Source organism: Pongo abelii, chromosome 4, assembly GCF_028885655.2.
Source record: "Pongo abelii isolate AG06213 chromosome 4, NHGRI_mPonAbe1-v2.0_pri, whole genome shotgun sequence".
Classification (NCBI taxonomy): domain Eukaryota; kingdom Metazoa; phylum Chordata; class Mammalia; order Primates; family Hominidae; genus Pongo; species Pongo abelii.
In genome coordinates this window covers 73062886-73081687 of record NC_071989.2, presented here as the reverse complement: position 1 = coordinate 73081687, position 18802 = coordinate 73062886, and positions in this window count along the sequence as shown.

The following is an 18802-nucleotide window of genomic DNA, read 5'->3' as shown; positions in this document are numbered from 1 at the left end:
ATTTATCCATATTGTTGCATGTAGTTCATTCTTTTTTGTTGCAAATTAGTATCCCTTTGCAGGGAAATGCCACAAAATGTTTACACATTCCTTTGAGTTGTTTCTAGTTTTTGGCTGTTACAAATAAAGCTGCCATGACTATTCATGTACAAGCCTTTGTATGGATACATACTTTCATTTCTTTAGGAATGGAATGGCTAGATCAAATATTAGGTGAATGACTAACTTTTTAAGAAACTGACCAACTGCTTTCCAAAGTAGTTGTACCATTTTATGTTCCCACTAACGGTTTAGAGAGTTCTAGGTCCTCCACATCTTTATTATGCTTCATTGACCTATTTGTCTATTTTTATGTCAATATCACAATGTCTTAATTACTGAAGAGTAAAAAGTCTTAAAATCAGGTCATAAGTTAGTGCACCAACTTTGTTTTTTTAAAAGTTGTTGTCTGGGAGGCTGAGGCAGGCAAATCACTTGAGGCCAGGAGTTCCAGACCAGCCTCGTCAACACAGTAAAACCCTGTGTCTACTAAAAATACAGTAATTAACTGGGTGTGGTGGCTCATGCCTATAATCTCAGCTACTCAGGGGTCTGAGGCATGAGAATCACTTGAGCCTGGGAGGTGGAAGTTGCAGTGAGCCGAGATCGCGCCATTGCACTCTAGAGTGGATGACAGAGGGAGACTTTGTCTGGGGGGAAAAATGTCCTATTCTAGGCCCTTTTATTTCCATATGAATCTTAGAATCAACTGTGAATTAAAAAAAAAACCCACTGTTGTTTTGATTGGGATTACATTGAATATATAGATAAATTTGGGAATAACTGACATCTTAAAAATATTGAGTCTTTTGACTTATGAAAATATATATTTCTTCATTCACTTAGATCTACTTTAATTTCTCTCAGTAATGTTTTATAGTTTTAGTGTTCAGATATTGGGCATGTATTATCAAATTAATCCCTAAGGACTTAATATTTTCTAATGCCATTCTAAGTGTTATTTTTTTCTAAAGTTTTCATGTCTGATTGTTCTTTGCTAGTGTATAAAAATAAAATTATTTTTCTGTGTTGATTTTGTATCCTGTAACCTGGATAAACTCATTTAGCTTTTCTAGTAGTTTATTTGTGGATCCCGTCACATTTTCTGCATAGATGTTTAAATAGGGAGAAAGACAGTTTTGTCTCCTTCTGGGCTCTTTTTATTTCATTTTCTTGCCTGATTTCTCTAAGTTAGAATGTTGACCAGAAATGATGATAGCAGGGATCCTTGTCATATTCCTGACACTGGGGAACTACATTCAATTTGGCATTAGCTGTAAGGTTTTCATCATTGCCCTTCATCATGTGGGGCATTCTCCCTTCTTAGTTAACATTCTAGTTAAAGCCTGATCCTGAGGGAAGGGAAGGGTCATGGGCCACATGAATTTTTTTAGTTCTCTAATTATTCCTTTATGAAGTGAAACCAGTTCAAAGTTTTACCATTATCCACAAATATTGAACATAATCCCCACTCTCTCACTCACAATAGAGTTATCTGTACTGAGTACAGAGCCTGGTACTTAGTAAAGGCTTAATTAATGTTTTATTTGGCCTTTCCTTTTTCTGATTTTGAGAGCACAGTAACATAAGCTTATAAAATAAATTGGGAGGTGTTCCCTCCTCTTCTATTTTCTGGAAAATATTGTGTAGGATTAATGTTACTTCTTCTTTAAACATTTGGCAGAACCATCTGGACTGGGAGATCTCTTTTTTTAAAAGAATCTTTAAATTATGGATTCAAATTCCCTAATAATGATAGGGCTATCCCGATCCTTGATTTTATATTGGGTGAATTGTAGTTTGAATTTTGGGGGAAATTGGTCCATTTTATGTAACCTGTCAAATTTATGAGTGTAGAATTTTTCATAATATTATCTTATTATTCTTTTGATGTCTGCAGGGTCTATAGTGATTTCCCATTGTATTCCTGATAGCGATAAATTTGTGTCTTCTGTATTTTCTTTATCAGTAATGCTAGAGATTTATTAATTGCATTAATGTTTTCAAATAATTGGCTCATCAGCTCTTTGTTTCATTGGTTTTTCTTAAATGTTTTTCTGTTTTCATTATTTAATTGATTTCTGCTTTTATTTTTACTATGTTCTTCCTTCTGTTTGATGGAATTTGTTGTTGTCCTTATTCTTTTTCTAGGTTCCTTTGAAGTGAATTTGGTTTAATGGATTGAGACATTTACAATTTTGTACCATATGCATTTAGGGCCATAAGTTTGCCTCTTAGCATTGTTTTAGTTGTGTTCCATAAATTTTGGTATGTCATGATTTTATTTTCATTCAGTTCAGTATGTTTTTTATTTCCCCTTGGAAATTGTCTTTGACCCACAGATTATGAAAAAATATATTACTCAGTTTCCAAATGTTTGAAGATTTTTCTATTTCTTTCTGGGATTGATTTCTAATTTGATTCCATTGTGGGCAGAGAATACACTCTATTTCAATTCTTTCAAACTTTTAAAGTTTTTTTTTTGTGTTGTTGTTGTTTTTTTAAAATGGAGTTTTACTCTTGTTGCCGAGGCTGGAGTGCAATAGTGCAATCTTGGCTCACTGCAACCTCTGCCTCCCAGGTTCAAGAGATTCTCCTGCCTCAACCTCCCAAGTAGCTGAGATTACAGCGTATGCCACCATGCCTGGCTAATTTTGTATTTTTAGCAGAGACGGGGTTTCTCCATGTTGGTCAGGCTGGTCTCTAACTCCCGACCCCAGGTAATCTGCCCGCCTCGGCCTCCCAAACTGCGGGGACTACAGGCGTGAGCGACCGTGCCCGGCCAAGATTTATTTTAAGGTTTAGGGTATGGCTTATCTTGGTTCATGTTCTGTAGGCAGTTGGAAAAAATGAATACTCTGCTGTTCCGGGGTGTAATCTTCTGTAAATGTTGATTAGATCTTGTTGGTTAGTGTAGTTGAGTTCTATTAATATATCCTTTCTGATTATCTGTCTAGTTCTATCAATTGTTGGGAGAGGGTTATTGAAGTTTCCAATTATAAATATGAATTTGTTTTAGCCTTAATTTTGATAACTTTTGCTTCATTTACTTTGCATCTCTGTTGTTTGATGCATACATATTTATGATTACTATGTCTTCTTGGCAGAATAACCCTCTTGTTTTTATAAAATGTCCTTTTCTGTATCTGGTAAATATTTTTGGTCTGAAATGAAGTCTACTTTGACTGATATTAATGTAGCCACTCTTTTCTTTTGATTACTGTTTGCATAATATATCCTTTTACATCCACTCTGCCCATGTCATGTATTTAAACTGAACTTCTTATAGCAGCATATAGTTGTCATATTTTTATAAAATCTACCAATTTCTGCCTTTTATGTGGTATATTTAGACCATTTACACTAATGTAATTATTAATTTGTTAGACTTAAGTCTATTATTGGATTTTTTTGTTTTCTGACTTTTTTTCTGTTTGTTTCTCCATTTTCTTTTTTCTGACATTTTGTGGGTTACTTAAACTTTTTTTTTCTTTAGAATTCCACTTTGATTTATTTATAGTGATTTTGGTGTATTTCTTTGTATAGCTTTTTCAGTGTTTGGTCTAGGTACTGTATTATATATACATAACCTATCACAGTATACTAGCGGTATCATTTTCCCAGCTTGAGTTAGAGTAGAAACTTTACTCCCCTTTAGGCCCTTTTATACTTGCCATTTTATAATTGTCTTAAATATTTCCTAAATATACCTTTAGAATCATATCAGACACTGTTATAACTTTTGATTCAGCCATCAAACACACTTAAAAAAACTTTAGATGCTAAAGGTCATCTATTATATTTATCCATATACTTTTTTTTTTTGCTTGCTTACTGTGTTCCTTCTTCTTTCCTGCTGTTCTAAGATTCCTTCTTTTATTGTTTCCTCTCTGTTTAGATAATTTCACTTATCTATTCTTTAAGGGTAGATCTTTTGGTGAAGGATTCATTTAGAGTTCCTTCATCTGAGAATGTTTTCATTTTCCTTTCATCTCTTTAGAATATTTACACTTGAGATAACATTCTGGGTTGATAGGTCTGTTCTTTTAGCACTTTGAAAATGTAGTGGCACTTCTTTCTGTCTTCTGTGATTTCTTATGACATATATGCTATAATGCATTTTTTTTCTATTGATACAATGTTCTGTTTTCTCTTCATTTGAAATATTTTCTTTGCCTTTGGTTTTCAGAAATTTGACTGTTGTATGTCTTGGAGATTTATTTGAATTTATTCTAAGTTTGCTTAGCTTCTTGGATCTGTAAGTTTATGTCTTTTGCTAAATTGTATGAGTTATTATTTCCTTCAGTATATCTTCAGCCTTTTTCTCTTTCTCCTCTCCATCTGGTAATCCAATGACTTGAATGTTAGATATTTTCTTACATTTCCACAAGTCCCTGAAGATTTGTTCACTTCTATTTTTCAATTTGGTATTTCTATTGTGTTATATCTTCTAGCCCAGTGATTTTTTTCCTGTGTCCCCCTTATGCTGTTGAGCTTATTTCTTTTTATTTTTTTGGCTATTGTCCTTTTCACTTCTAAAATTTTCATTTGGTTCTTCTCTACATCCTCTATTTCTATGCTAAGACTTGTATTTTTAATTTGTTTTAAGTGTGCTTATAATGGCTCTTTGAAGCATTTTTATGATGAGTGCTTAAAGTCTTTGTTAGATAATTCTAACATATCTATTATCTCAGTGTGTCTATCTATTAATGGCCTTTTTCATTCAGTTTGAATAATTTGGATATGACAAGTAGTTTTCTATTAAAGCCTCAACATTTGGGTGTTGTGTTTTTAGATTCTAAAACATATTAAAACCTTCTGTTTTAGTTGACTTTTCTTGACATCACTCTGGCAGGGGAAAGGGACCTCTACTTTATTGCTGCCTATGAGGCAGAAGTCTAAGTTTCCTACTTGAACTTGGTCCCTTTCATCACTACTGCTGGATGTGGGTGGAGTTTCAGGTTCTCCCTAGACCTTACGGGATGAGAGGGTTAAGAGTGCCTTGTTACTTCTTCCTACACACCCTCCACTGATACCATGAAGGGCTGGGGTGGCAATGTGGCTTAATTACTGCTGGGTGGTTGGTAAAATTTCTGTCTCTCCACCGTGCCTCCTCTGACACCACTTCAGGGAGGAGGGAGAGGGGCACCTTATTACAGATGGGTGGGGGATAGACACCCATACTCCCTAAATTGTCACCACTGACCTTGCATCAGGAGGGGGTCTTGTTACCACCTAGGAAAGATAAAGTCATTTTTTTCCTACTTGGACTTTTTTTAATACCACCTCTAAGAGGCTTGGAGGAGATTATTTCAGGCTGCTGTGGGTGAAAGTCTAGGTTACTCATGTGGTCTTTGCTGGTGTGGGGCAGGGGACAGAATACTTTGTTTTTTCTTTCCAATGTTTGGCTAAATTGAGTAGTTATTGTCTAAATTTTTTTTCTCTTCTTGGATGCTTCTTTCCTGAATTTTTCCCTAGAGAGAGCAGACTTTTTCTTGGGGGTTTGGGGCAGTTTTTATCTATTCCCATTGGCCTTTCCAGGTTGCTGGCTTCATAAACTCTATGTCTAAGATATTAATGTAAGAAAAAATAAACCCAGGGACCATAAGTTGCTCTTCATATTTTGAGGTCCGTAGCCAGTCTGTCTCTATCCACCGTTTAAATTTTTTAAATCATTTTTTATATATAATGTCCAGAGAGTGTAGTTGTGTTTAGGGGTAGAAATAGAGAAAAATACATCTATTCCACTTTCCCAGAAGTGGAAGTAATTTCTGTGAAGGTTTTGATTAGAAAATTTTTGTAATATCACAAAGATAATCTCAGGTATCATCATCTGAACGAATTGCAAAGGAGTGGACTGGAAGCAGGGATGTGTTATCTCTGCATAAGAAATGAACGTTTCCACACCCCCTCATCCCCGACACACTGAATGATTGTGAATGCCTGCTATGTGCAGGAACTATACTTACCCTTTACCTACACAGTCGCATTTACTCCTTACCACACTGACAATAAGGTAGGTTTTGGAATTATTTTCCTAATAAAATGATTATGTTTCAGAGGAATTAAATAATTGCCAAAAATCACATAGTAAGCAAGTCACGGAATCAAGTATGGAGCACAGTCTACCAGACTGAAGTTGGCAAGATAATGAAGGACAGTGTATTAGCCAGAGTTCTCTAGAGGCACAGGACTAATGGGATAGATGTATATATGAAGGAGAATTTATTAAGGAGAATTGACTCACACGATCACAAGGCCATCTGCAAGCTGAGGAGCAAGGAAGCCAGTCTGAGTCCCAAAACCTCAAAAGTGCAGCCTTTAGTCTGTGGCTGAAGGGCCGTGAGCCCCTGGCAAACTGCTGGTGTAAGTCCAAGAGTTCAAAAGCTGGAAAACTTGGAGTCTGATGTTCGAGGTCAGGAAGCATCCAGCATGGGAGAAAGATGAAGACGGGAAGACTCAGCTAGTCTAGTCTTTCCATGTTCCTCTGCCTGCTTTTCTTCTAGCCACGTGGGCCACTGATTAGATGGTGCCCACCCAGCTTCAGGGTGGATCTGCCTTTCCCAGTCCACTGACTCAAATGTTAATCTTCTTTGGCAGCACCCTCACAGACACACCCAGGAACGATAGTTTGCATCCTTCGATCCAATCAAGTTGACACTCAATATTAACCATCACAGTTTTATGAGATGTTAGAGAAGATGTATCAACATTACTGACTCTTAAGTTCAGAGGTGTTTGGCAGCCTAAGTACAGAGTGTGTGTACCTTTGGTCATGATTCTCTCAACCTGAGCCATCTGAATATCATCTTATATGTATTCCATACTTAAAAGCCACCTGGATTATTATTTGCTGAATATTTTTCTTTATTCACTTATGTTACTTAAATAAATGTTTATCTTAAACAACAATATTGATATGACCATGTGCTAGTTGTATCTATTTTTCTAATACAGATAGAGATAAATATTGACTATTTAAATAACAGCCGATCTGTGTCTGAGCCAAAAGCTTTTCAGGAATTACTTTGCTGTGGAACCCCGACTTCGGTGCCTGAAAGAGCTCTAATGGAATATGGTTGCACACACAGATATAGCACTGGGGCAAAGGGATGAGAGAACACTTTCCCAGTATTATTGCCACTGGAGTGATTAGAAGTTTTGGTTGGAGGATTATATTTATCTTTAATTTTCAGTGACAGCTCCTTCTGTGTTCCAGGTGATTGTGTACTGACTCTTAGGAAGGCCTGTTATTAACCAAGGGTTAGAATTTAAGAAAAATTACCTTATTAAATGAATACCCATCTGTTGGTGTCTGACTGGCTACATTGTATTCAATACTTAGAGAAAACAAACTCTCTTTTAGTACTTACTAAGTACAACAAATCAAGACTGTTTTTAAAAACATATCTGACTCTATTTTCGTGAAAATGTATACTTAAAGTATGTTGTTGTATCCTGGTTCTTACTTTCAGCACTCCCAAGATGAATTCAGATTTTTCCCAGTGATGAGTTCATCAGATGTTGAAAATATGGTCCCATCTAGGATATTAATCTTTACAAATAATGCCAGCAGAACAGAATAAGAGCCTAAGCTTTGATCCACAACACAGAGAAAGAAATTTGGCTTATTAGAAAAAAAATACAAACCTTTTTTTCTTTTAAAGAAAGGATCCTTAATGATCATGTCACCAAACAGCTGAACTGTTGCAGAGGAATGGCATAGCAGGGTTTTTACTTATTCATTCATTCTGAGTTCAGTTTCACTGGGTTATACCCAGGGCATACAAATAGATGGAAACTAATTTCACATCTGTTCTCCTGCTGTCAAACTGTAATTGGTGACTGATTACATATAAAACATTTTCTTTCTTCCCTGACCTTTTTGTCCTGATAACTTGGTCATTTGCTGCCAAGGTGGGAACAGGATGCATCTAGGTGGAAAGTGCTTTTTCTTTACAGAGATGAAGCACTCACTATCATCTTGAAATGTTTCCCATTTGTAACATGAAGTGAATTGCTTTATGATGGAGGCATTTGGAAAGGAGAAGAAAGCATTTTTAGACCAGCTTTTGGTAATAGATAATCAGCCATATACTGAGCTGAGGATATCACCATCTATATATGGATTGCTTCTAGCCAGAGTGAGATCTCCCCCTCTTGTTTTTACTGCTGTACTAATATTCAATATCAAACAAATCTCAGCTATTAAAACTGAAGCTGAACCCAAATATAACCTGTTCAGCACTTAGGAAGAAGAAGGTAGCTGTTGTCTTCACTGATTCACCTGAGATGTACATCTGTGGGATTTTACTTTCATTTGAGGGATAATGTAGTTGTTTCTGTCTGGAATTGGATAATGAGATTTCAGGGAAGAGTGGCTTTCTACCTCTTATACTAACATTAGTTTCTACTTGAAATTATTGTGTTAGACCTAAGCATCAAAAATAATGGCTCTGTTACTGCTGAATGCCTTTGCCACAAAGGGAAAGCCTAGAGGGTGAAGATGGGGATTGAGCACAAAGTTTGAAGTCAAGAAAGAACATCTTGGGACATATTTGGAAGTCACTTGCAACTTAGATTTTTTATTTTAATGGGCAGCAGGTTGATTCCACATTTGTTGAAGACCGTTAGTATGCTGGCCAATAATCTTGTTTTTGTCTTTCAGTTAAAGCATGAATTTCCATTATATATAGAGAGATTAGAATGTGCATGCCGACATTACTTCTTGTCTCTTGAACAGTTCTGAATAGATATTTGAAATTCGTTAGTCATTTAGTTGTAACTTTTCTTTTGCTGGCCAAAAGCATTTAATAATTTTCTTTATTAGTTATTTTAAAATAAAAATGTATCATATGCATATTATAAAAACTTTTTAAAATTACAAACAAAAATGTATAAAAGTAAGTAATCTCCCCACTTAAGCCCCTATTCCCACCTTTTGAGGTATCTAGTATTTACAACCTGGTATATGTCTCTCCATATAGGTCTCTAGACTCTTCTAAAAGTATAGATATATAACACATGGTTCTCTCTCTCTCTCTCTCTTTTAATCTCTCTTTCTCTTTCTCACATTGGCATGACACTCTATTCATGTAATAAATGTAGTTGCCTACTCAATATCTATTTTCAAGTGGCATTCTATAACACACTTTAGTAAATAGCTATACATCCATGAAATAACTCATTCCTTGCCTCAAAGGGGAAAAAAGACACTTCTCATTTATTTTCCACATTATATGTGAAGTCTAGAGTCTCCAAATTATGTGTAATCTTCTCCATCAAGTCTCCATAAACTTCTTCATGGTCTAAGGACCGATGGATAATCAATTGTCCCAACACAATTTTTTAAAAAGACAATCATTTTACCATTGAACTTCCTTGAAACTTTTTGCCAGAAAACTAAATTCATTAAGGATGTCTGCTCTAGAAAACCAAACACTGCATGTTCTCACTCATAAGTGGGAGTTGAACAATGAGAACACATGGACACAGGGAAGGGAACATCACACACTGGGGCCTGTTGGGGGATGGGGGCCAAGGGGAGGGAGGGCATTAGGACAAATACCTAATGCATACAGAGTTTAAAACCTAGATGATAGGTTGATAGGTACAGCAAACCACCATGGCACATGTATACCTATGTAATAAACCTGCACATTTTGCACATGTATACCAGAACTTCAAGTAAAATTAAAATTAAAAAAAGTCTGTTCTGATCTATCTCTGTTCTTACGACAAAACTGAAGTGTCTTGATTTGAAATAGATGGACCACAACTCAAGATTTAATTCAAATGTCAACATGATAACGCCACACACATACACCACAAAGAGTATAAATATGTTTATTATTTACATAAGGAGGCTTTATGAGGAGAACAAGACTGGCCTAAGATTGTCTAAAAATGCCTCAATAGAGCAAGAAAAGAGACCGGCTTGGGACTTTTATTGTAGTTAGGGGACGGGATTAGCAAGGACTTGCTGGTTTGAATCTCCTTGTGGTGCCTTCCAAATAAGGGAGCTGGTTTCTTATCAGCTTGCCCAGATGTGAAGCAGAAGAGAAAGAGGCTTAAACAATGTCAGCAGTCAAACATCAAAAAAATTGAGTTGAACTCTTTATTACATGGGACTTTACAGTGTCTTGAACTGAGAAGTGTAAGGCCTCTACTGTTTTTTTTCTCAAAATTGTTTTCAAAGCTGTTCTTGTTTTCTTTTTTGTGTTAGGTTAATTGGTTATGACATTAAGAACTCATTAGCTACATAAAATGAAGGTTAAAAACTTTCTATCTTTCATAATGACAATGAAAAACTTTTTTCTTTAAAAGTTAGATAATACTTATACAAAACTATCAATAGCTGGTATTTAAAAATATCATTGTTGGTGCTTAATTACCATATAAATTTCTTCTGTGGATATTGGTCTATTAATATTTTATCCCTTACTAGAGAATATTAAAAAATTACAATTTGATAGAAATTATTCTTTAGATTTTCCAATTTATTATGGAAATATATTGTGTAACTACTGCAGTTTTCTGATGTGTAAATGGTTATCTATTTCAAGAATATTTATTTTGCTGATAAATGAGTAATATGCTAAGGCCTTAGAATAGTAAGTACACAGTAAGCACTCAAATGTTGGTTAATATTGCAATAGAATTGCTGATATCACTTTGTTATAATACTGTAATTCATCTCTTTTGGCATGTTTTTTATTCTTGGTGGTTTGCTGTTAAGTTTGCTATAAATCAGTTATTTATAAGTTCCTTTTGGTTTAATTTATACTTCCTTTTAGTTTTGAAACTTTCTTTAAGCTTTTATCTTCAAGTATGTCTTTTCACTTGCTTTTGATATATTTTGCTCTTCATTTCCTATTTTCTTGAAAACTCAGCTTATTTATTTTCAGTTTTTATTGTAAGTGATAAAAACATTTTTGGCTGTCTGTAATTGTCTAAACTATTCTCTTTTAAAATTACTTTCTAGATTACTTTTAATTTGTTTTGATTTTCTCTTTTATCCAGGAGTTTTAAGAGATGATGGGATAATTTTCACATGGTTAAGTTGGCATATTTTGACGGCACTTTTTATTGTATATTTATAATTCCTTTGAGTGATAATCAGGAAATACAACTTTAAGTTTAAAATTTTTTTTTTTTTTTTTTTTTTGAGGTCGAGAGACTGTTTTATTACTTATTTCCTTTTAAGGATTTAAAACACCACATTATCTTTATCTTATCTGTTATGTTACAGAGAGTTTTTATGATTCAGTTCTAAGATTTTTTTTTCTTTTATTATTATTATTATTATTATTATACTTTAGGCTCTATGGTACATGTGCGCAACATGCAGGTAAGTTACATATGTATACACGTGCCATGCTGGTGCGCTGCACCCACCAACTCGTCATCTAGCATTAGGTATATCTCCCAATGCTATCCCTCCCCCCTCCCCCCACCCCACAACAGTCCCCGAAGTGTGATGTTCCCCTTCCTGTGTCCATGTGTTCTCATTGTTCAATTCCCACCTATGAGCGAGAATATGCAGTGTTTGGTTTTTTGTTCTTGCGATAGTTTACTGAGAATGATGATTTCCAATTTCATCCATGTCCCTACAAAGGACATGAACTCATCATATTTTATGGCTGCATAGTATTCCATGGTGTATATGTGCCACATTTTCTTAATCCAGTCTATCATTGTTGGACATTTGGGTTGGTTCCAAGTCTTTGCTATTGTGAATAATGCTGCAATAAACATACGTGTGCATGTGTCTTTATAGCAGCATGATTTATAGTCCTTTGGGTATATACCCTGTAATGGGATGGCTGGGTCAAATGGTATTTCTAGTTCTAGATCCCTGAGGAATCGCCACACTGACTTCCACAAGGGTTGAACTAGTTTACAGTCCCACCAACAGTGTAAAAGTGTTCCTATTTCTCCACATCCTCTCCATCACCTGTTGTTTCCTGACTTTTTAATGATTGCCATTCTAACTGGTGTGAGATGGTATCTCATTGTGGTTTTGACTTGCATTTCTCTGATGGCCAGTGACGGTGAGCATTTTTTCATGTGTTTTTTGGCTGCATAAATGTCTTCTTTTGAGAAGTGTCTGTTCATGTCCTTCGCCCACTTTTTGATGGGGTTTTTTTTTTTTTTCTTGTAAATTTGTTGGAGTTCATTGTAGATTCTGGATATTAGCCCTTTGTCAGATGAGTAGGTTGCGAAAATTTTCTCCCATTTTGTAGGTTGCCTGTTCACTCTGATGGTAGTTTCCTTTGCTGTGCAGAAGCTCTTTAGTTTAATTAGATCCCATTTGTCAATTTTGGCTTTTGTGGCCATTGCTTTTGGTGTTTTAGATATGAAGTCCTTGCCCATGCCTATGTCCTGAATGGTAATTCCTAGGTTTTCTTCTAGGGTTTTTATGGTTTTAGGTTTAACATTTAAGTCTTTAATCCATCTTGAATTGATTTTTGTATAAGGTGTAAGGAAGGGATCCAGTTTCAGCTTTCTACATATGGCTAGCCAGTTTTCCCAGCACCATTTATTAAATAGGGAATCCTTTCCCCACTTCTTGTTTTTCTCAGGTTTGTCAAAGATCAGATAGTTGTAGATATGTGGCATTATTTCTGACGGCTCTGTTCTGTTCCATTGATCTATATCTCTGTTTTGGTACCAGTACCTTGCTGTTTTGGTTACTGTAGCCTTGTAGTATAGTTTGAAGTCAGGTAGTGTGATGCCTCCAGCTTTGTTCTTTTGGCTTAGGATTGACTTGGCAATGCGGGCTCTTTTTTGGTTCCATATGAACTTTAAAGTAGTTTTTTCCAATTCTGTGAAGAAAGTCATTGGTAACTTGATGGAGATGGCATTGAATCTGTAAATTACCTTGGGAAGGATGGCCATTTTCATGATATTGATTCTTCCTACCCATGAGCATGGAATGTTCTTCCATTTGTTTGTATCCTCTTTTATTTCCTTGAGCAGTGGTTTGTAGTTCTCCTTGAAGAGGTCCTTCACATCCCTTGTAAGTTGGATTCCTAGGTATTTTATTCTCTTTGAAGCAATTGTGAATGGGAGTTCACTCATGATTTGGCTCTCTGTTTGTCTGTTATTGATGTATAAGAATGCTTGTGATTTTTGTAAATTGATTTTGTATCCTGAGACTTTGCTGAAGTTGCTTATCAGCTTAAGGAGATTTTGGGCTGAGACAGTGGGGTTTTCTAGATATACTCTCATGTCATCTGCAAACAGGGACAATTTGACTTCCTCTTTTCCTAATTGAATACCCTTGATTTCCTTCTCTTGCCTAATTGCCCTGGCCAGAACTTCCAACACTATGTTGAATAGAAGTGGTGAGAGAGGGCATCCCTGTCTTGTGCCAGTTTTCAAAGGGAATGCTTCCAGTTTTTGCCCATTCAGTATGATATTGGCTGTGGGTTTGTCATAAATAGCTCTTATTATTTTGAGATACGTTCCATCAATACCTAATTTATTGAGAGTTTTTAGCATGAAGGGTTGTTGAATTTTGTCAAAGGCCTTTTCTGCATCTATTGAGATAATCATGTGGTTTTTGTCTTTGGTTCTGTTTATATGCTGGATTACATTTATTGATTTGCATATATTGAACCAGCCTTGCATCCCAGGGATGAAGCCCACTTGATCATGGTGGATAAGCTTTTTGATGTGCTGCTGGATTCTGTTTGCCAGTATTTTATTGAGGATTTTTGCATCAATGTTCATCAAGGATATTGGTCTAAAATTCTCTTTTTTTGTTGTGTCTCTGCCAGGCTTTGGTATCAGGATGATGCTGGCCTCATAAAATGAGTTAGGGAGGATTCCCTCTTTTTCTATTGATTGGAATAGTTTCAGAAGGAATGGTACCAGCTCCTCCTTGTACCTCTGGTAGAATTCGGCTGTGAACCCATCTGGTCCTGGACTTTTTTTGGTTGGTAAGCTATTGATTATTGCCACAATTTCAGCTCTTGTTATTGGTCTATTCAGAGATTCAACTTCTTCCTGGTTTAGTCTTGGGAGGGTGTATGTGTTGAGGAATTTATCCATTTCTTCTAGATTTTCTAGTTTATTTGCGTAGAGGTGTTTGTAATATTCTCTGATGGTAGTTTGTATTTCTGTGGGATCGGTGGTGATATCCCCTTTATCATTTTTTATTGCATCTATTTGATTCTTCTCTCTTTTTTTCTTTATTAATCTTGCTAGCGGTCTATCAATTTTGTTGATCCTTTCAAAAAACTAGCTCTTGGATTCATTTATTTTTTGAAGGGTTTTTTGTGTCTCTATTTCCTTCAGTTCTGCTCTGATTTTAGTTATTTCTTGCCTTCTGCTAGCTTTTGAATGTGCTTGCTCTTGCTTTTCTAGTTCTTTTAATTGTGAGGTTAGGGTGTCAATTTTGGATCTTTCCTGCTTTCTCTTGTGGGCATTTAGTGCTATAAATTTCCCTCTACACACTGCTTTGAATGCATCCCAGAGATTCTGGTATGTTGTGTCTTGGTTCTCGTTGGTTTCAAAGAACATCTTTATATCTGCCTTCATTTCTTTATGTACCCAGTAGTCATTCAGGAGCAGGTTGTTCAGTTTCCACGTAGTTGAGCGGTTTTGAGTGAGATTCTTAATCCTGTGTTCTAGCTTGATTGCACTGTGATCTGAGAGATAGTTTGTTACAATTTCTGTTCTTTTACATTTATTGAGGAGAGCTTTACTTCCAAGTATATGGTCAATTTTGGAATAGGTGTGGTGCGGTGCTGAAAAAAATGTATATTCTGTTGATTTGGGGTGGAGAGTTCTGTAGATGTCTATTAGGTCTGCTTGGTGCAGAGCTGAGTTCAATTGCTGGGTATCCTTGTTGACTTTCTGTCTCGTTGATCTGTCTAATGTTGACAGTGGGGAGTTAAAGCCTCCCATTATTAATGTGTGGGAGTCTAAGTCTCTTTGTAGGTCACTCAGGACTTGCTTTATGAATCTGGGTGCTCCTGTATTGGGTGCATATGTATTTAGGATAGTTAGCTCTTCTTGTTGAATTAATCCCTTTACCATTATGTAATGGCCTTCTTTGTCTCTTTTGATCTTTGTTGGTTTAAAGTCTGTTTTATGAGAGACTAGGATTGCAACCCCTGCCTTTTTTTGTTTTCCATTTGCTTGGTAGATCTTCCTCCATCCTTTTATTCTGAGCCTATGTGTGTCTCTGCACGTGAGATGGGTTTCCTGATTACAGCACACTGATGGGTCTTGAGTCTTTATCCAATTTGCCAGTCTGTGTCTTTTAATTGGAGCATTTAGTCCATTTACATTTAAAGTTAATATTGTTATGTGTGAATCTGATCCTGTCATGATGATGTTAGCTGGTTATTTTGCTCGTTAGTTGATGCAGTCTCTTCCTAGTCTCAATGGTCTTTACATTTCAGTATGATTTTGCAGTGGCTGGTATCGGTTGTGCCTTTCCATGTTTAGCGCTTCCTTCAGGAGCTCTTTTAGGGCAGGCCTGGTGGTGACAAAATCTCTCAGCATTTGCTTGTCTGTAAAGGATTTTATTTCTCCTTCACTTATGAAGCTTAGTTTGGCAGGATATGAAATTCTGGGTTGAAAATTCTTTTCTTTAAGAATGTTGAATATTGGCCCCCACTCTCTTCTGGCTTGTAGGGTTTCTGCCGAGAGATCCGCTGTTAGTCTGATGGGCTTCCCTTTGATGGTAACCCGACCTTTCTCTCTGGCTGCCCTTAACATTTTTTCCTTCATTTCAACTTTGGTGAATCTGACAATTATGTGTCTTGGAGTTGCTCTTCTTGAGGAGTATCTTTGTGGCGTTCTCTGTATTTCCTGAATCTGAATGTTGGCCTGCCTTGCTAGATTGGGGAAGTTCTCCTGGATAATATCCTGCAGAGTGTTTTCCAACTTGTTTCCATTCTCCCTGTCACTTTCAGGTACACCAATCAGACATAGACTTGGTCTTTTCACATAGTCCCACATTTCTTGGAGGCTTTGCTCATTTCTTTTTATTCTTTTTTCTCTAAACTTCCCTTCTCGCTTCATTTCATTCATTTCATCTTCCAGGGCTGATATCCTTTCTTCCATTTGATCGCATCGGCTCCTGAGGCTTCTGCATTCTTCACGTAGTTCTCGAGCCTTGGTTTTCAGCTCCATCAGCTCCTTTAAGCACTTCTCTGTATTGGTTATTCTAGTTATACATTCTTCTAAATTTTTTTCAAAGTTTTCAACTTCTTTGCCTTTGGTTTGAATATCCTCCCGTAGCTCGGAGTAATTTGATTGTCTGAAGCCTTCTTCTCTCAGCTCGTCAAAGTCATTCTCCATCCAGCTTTGTTCCGTTGCTGGTGAGGAACTGCGTTCCTATGGAGGAGGAGAGGTACTCTGCTTTTTAGAGTTTCCAGTTTTTCTGCTCTGTTTTTTCCCCATCTTTGTGGTTTTATCTACTTTTGGTGTTTGATGATGGTGATGTACAGATGGGTTTTTGGTGTCGATGTCCTTTCTGTTAGTTTTCCTTCTAACAGACAGGACCCTCAGCTGCAGGTCTGTTGGAGTACCTTGCCGGCCGTGTGAGGTGTCAGTTTGCCCCTGCTGGGGGGTGCCTCCCAGTTAGGCTGCTCGGGGGTCAGGGGTCTGGGACCCACTGGAGAAGGCAGTCAGCCCATTCTCAGATCTCCAGCTGCGTGCTGGGAGAACCACTGCTCTCCTCAAAGCTGTCAGACAGGGACATTTAAGTCTGCGGAGGTTACTGCTGTCTTTTTGTTTGTCTGTGCCCTGACCCCAGAGGTGGAGCCTACAGAGGCAGGCAGGCCTCCTTGAGCTGTGGTGGGCTCCACCCAGTTCAAGCTTCCAGGCTGCTTTGTTTACCTAAGCCTCACTGCTGACTTGCTGTTTGATCTCAGACTGCTGTGCTAGCAATCAGCGAGACTCCATGGGCGTAGGACCCTCTGAGCCAGGTGCGGGCTATACTCTCCTGGGGCACCGTTTCCTAAGCCCGTCGGAAAAGCACAGTATTCGGGTGGGAATCGGCACCCGATTTTCCAGGTGCCGTCTGTCACCCCTGGAAAGGGAACTCCCTGACCCCTTGCGCTTCCCGAGTGAGGCAATGCCTTGCCCCTGCTTCGGCTGGCGCACGGTGCACTCACTCACTGACCTGCGCCCACTGTCTGGCACTCCCTAGTGAGATGAACACAGTACCTCAGATGGAAATGCAGAAATCACCCGTCTTCTGTGTCGCTCGCGCTGGGAGCTGTAGACCAGCGCTGTTCCTATTCGGCCATCTTGGCTCCTCTCAAGTTTGAAATTTTGAAGAATATATCATGGTTTTTTGTTACAAGATAAAAATCTTATAAATGTTATATCAATACAAGGAAACAATGTATATTTTCTGAAAAATACAAAACTCTCTTTCACTCTCATATACTCCCATTGAAATGTAATCATTAAGAAATTCAATTCCTGTGAGAGAATAGGAGCCTATTTTGGATCAATACTTATTAATAAACACAGATGGCCTAATCACATTGACTAAACTTCTGCCTAATATCCCCTATCCCTTTTCTACTAGCCCATTCTAGTGCTTAAAAACTCTCCTGCTTTTTGTTTCAGTGGAGTTGAGTTCAGTCTTCCTCCCCTATTTCAATAACATTGAATAATGTTTTTCTTGTCATTTTAACAAACATTGGTTGCAATTTCTCTTTGCACCTGACATTTGTTAAAATGTAATATATTACAGCTTGCTGACTTTATTACTCAAATTCACTATCTCCTTTCTTATTGTTGATTTTTATCGCTTTTTGACTAGTTGCAGCCCTTAGAGTTTCTATGGAATATGATGAAATGCCTATGTATCCTTACAAGTGATACAAACTGGTCCTCAGTTTTTTTTTTAAAGTAATTACTGTAGAAACTTGATTTTCTCTGAATCTTATGAAATGGAACAGATGCATCTCATTTCCAAAAAATGTTTGGAATGGAAGAGTTCACAGATCAAACCCAACCCATTTTTTGTCAATATAAAGTGAGTAAGAACTTGCAGAATACTTTTCGTAGGTCTCACAATAAATTAATGGCAGCAGTAGGCCTTAAACTCACGTTTTAAAGTTTAGCTATCCTTTTTACTCTTATAAGAACTAAGTGAATCTTCTATGAGAAACAGTAGAGAGGAAAGCTCATTGACCAGTACCCTTTAATGGAAAGGAAGGGAGAATAGGTAGTGGAAAGGCATTCGGTTTGCAATATTTCTGCTAAGAGGCAGGTTCAGACCAAAGACTATGAAACTATTGAGACAGCAACATACTCAACTGTGGAGTATCCAGATTTAGCCAGTAAAACTACAGATGTCTAGTTCAACTTAAACTTATTATAATTTTTTAAGTATAAATATACCCCAGACAATATTTGGGGGCACATTACAATGGAAAGAATATTCATTGTTTACCTGAATTTCAAATTTAACTGGGCATTCGGTAGGACTTTGGGAGATAATAGAGACAGGTGAGTGCGAAACAATTCCAAATTCCTATATATATTCAAGCGAAGAAAGGAGATACACTCTATCCTTTTAACTATCAAGTTCTGTAATAAATCACATATAGCACTTCCTGTGTATATAGAAGCTTGGATATCTTAGGTGTGTGATATTTGTGAAGCCTTATTACAGGTTTACTTTCCCTAAGTTTCATATTAGGAAAAGAAGCCTCATTAATAGGCAAAAAATAAGTAAAAACAGGTACATTGGAAATGGAAAATATAACACTGGGATTAGATC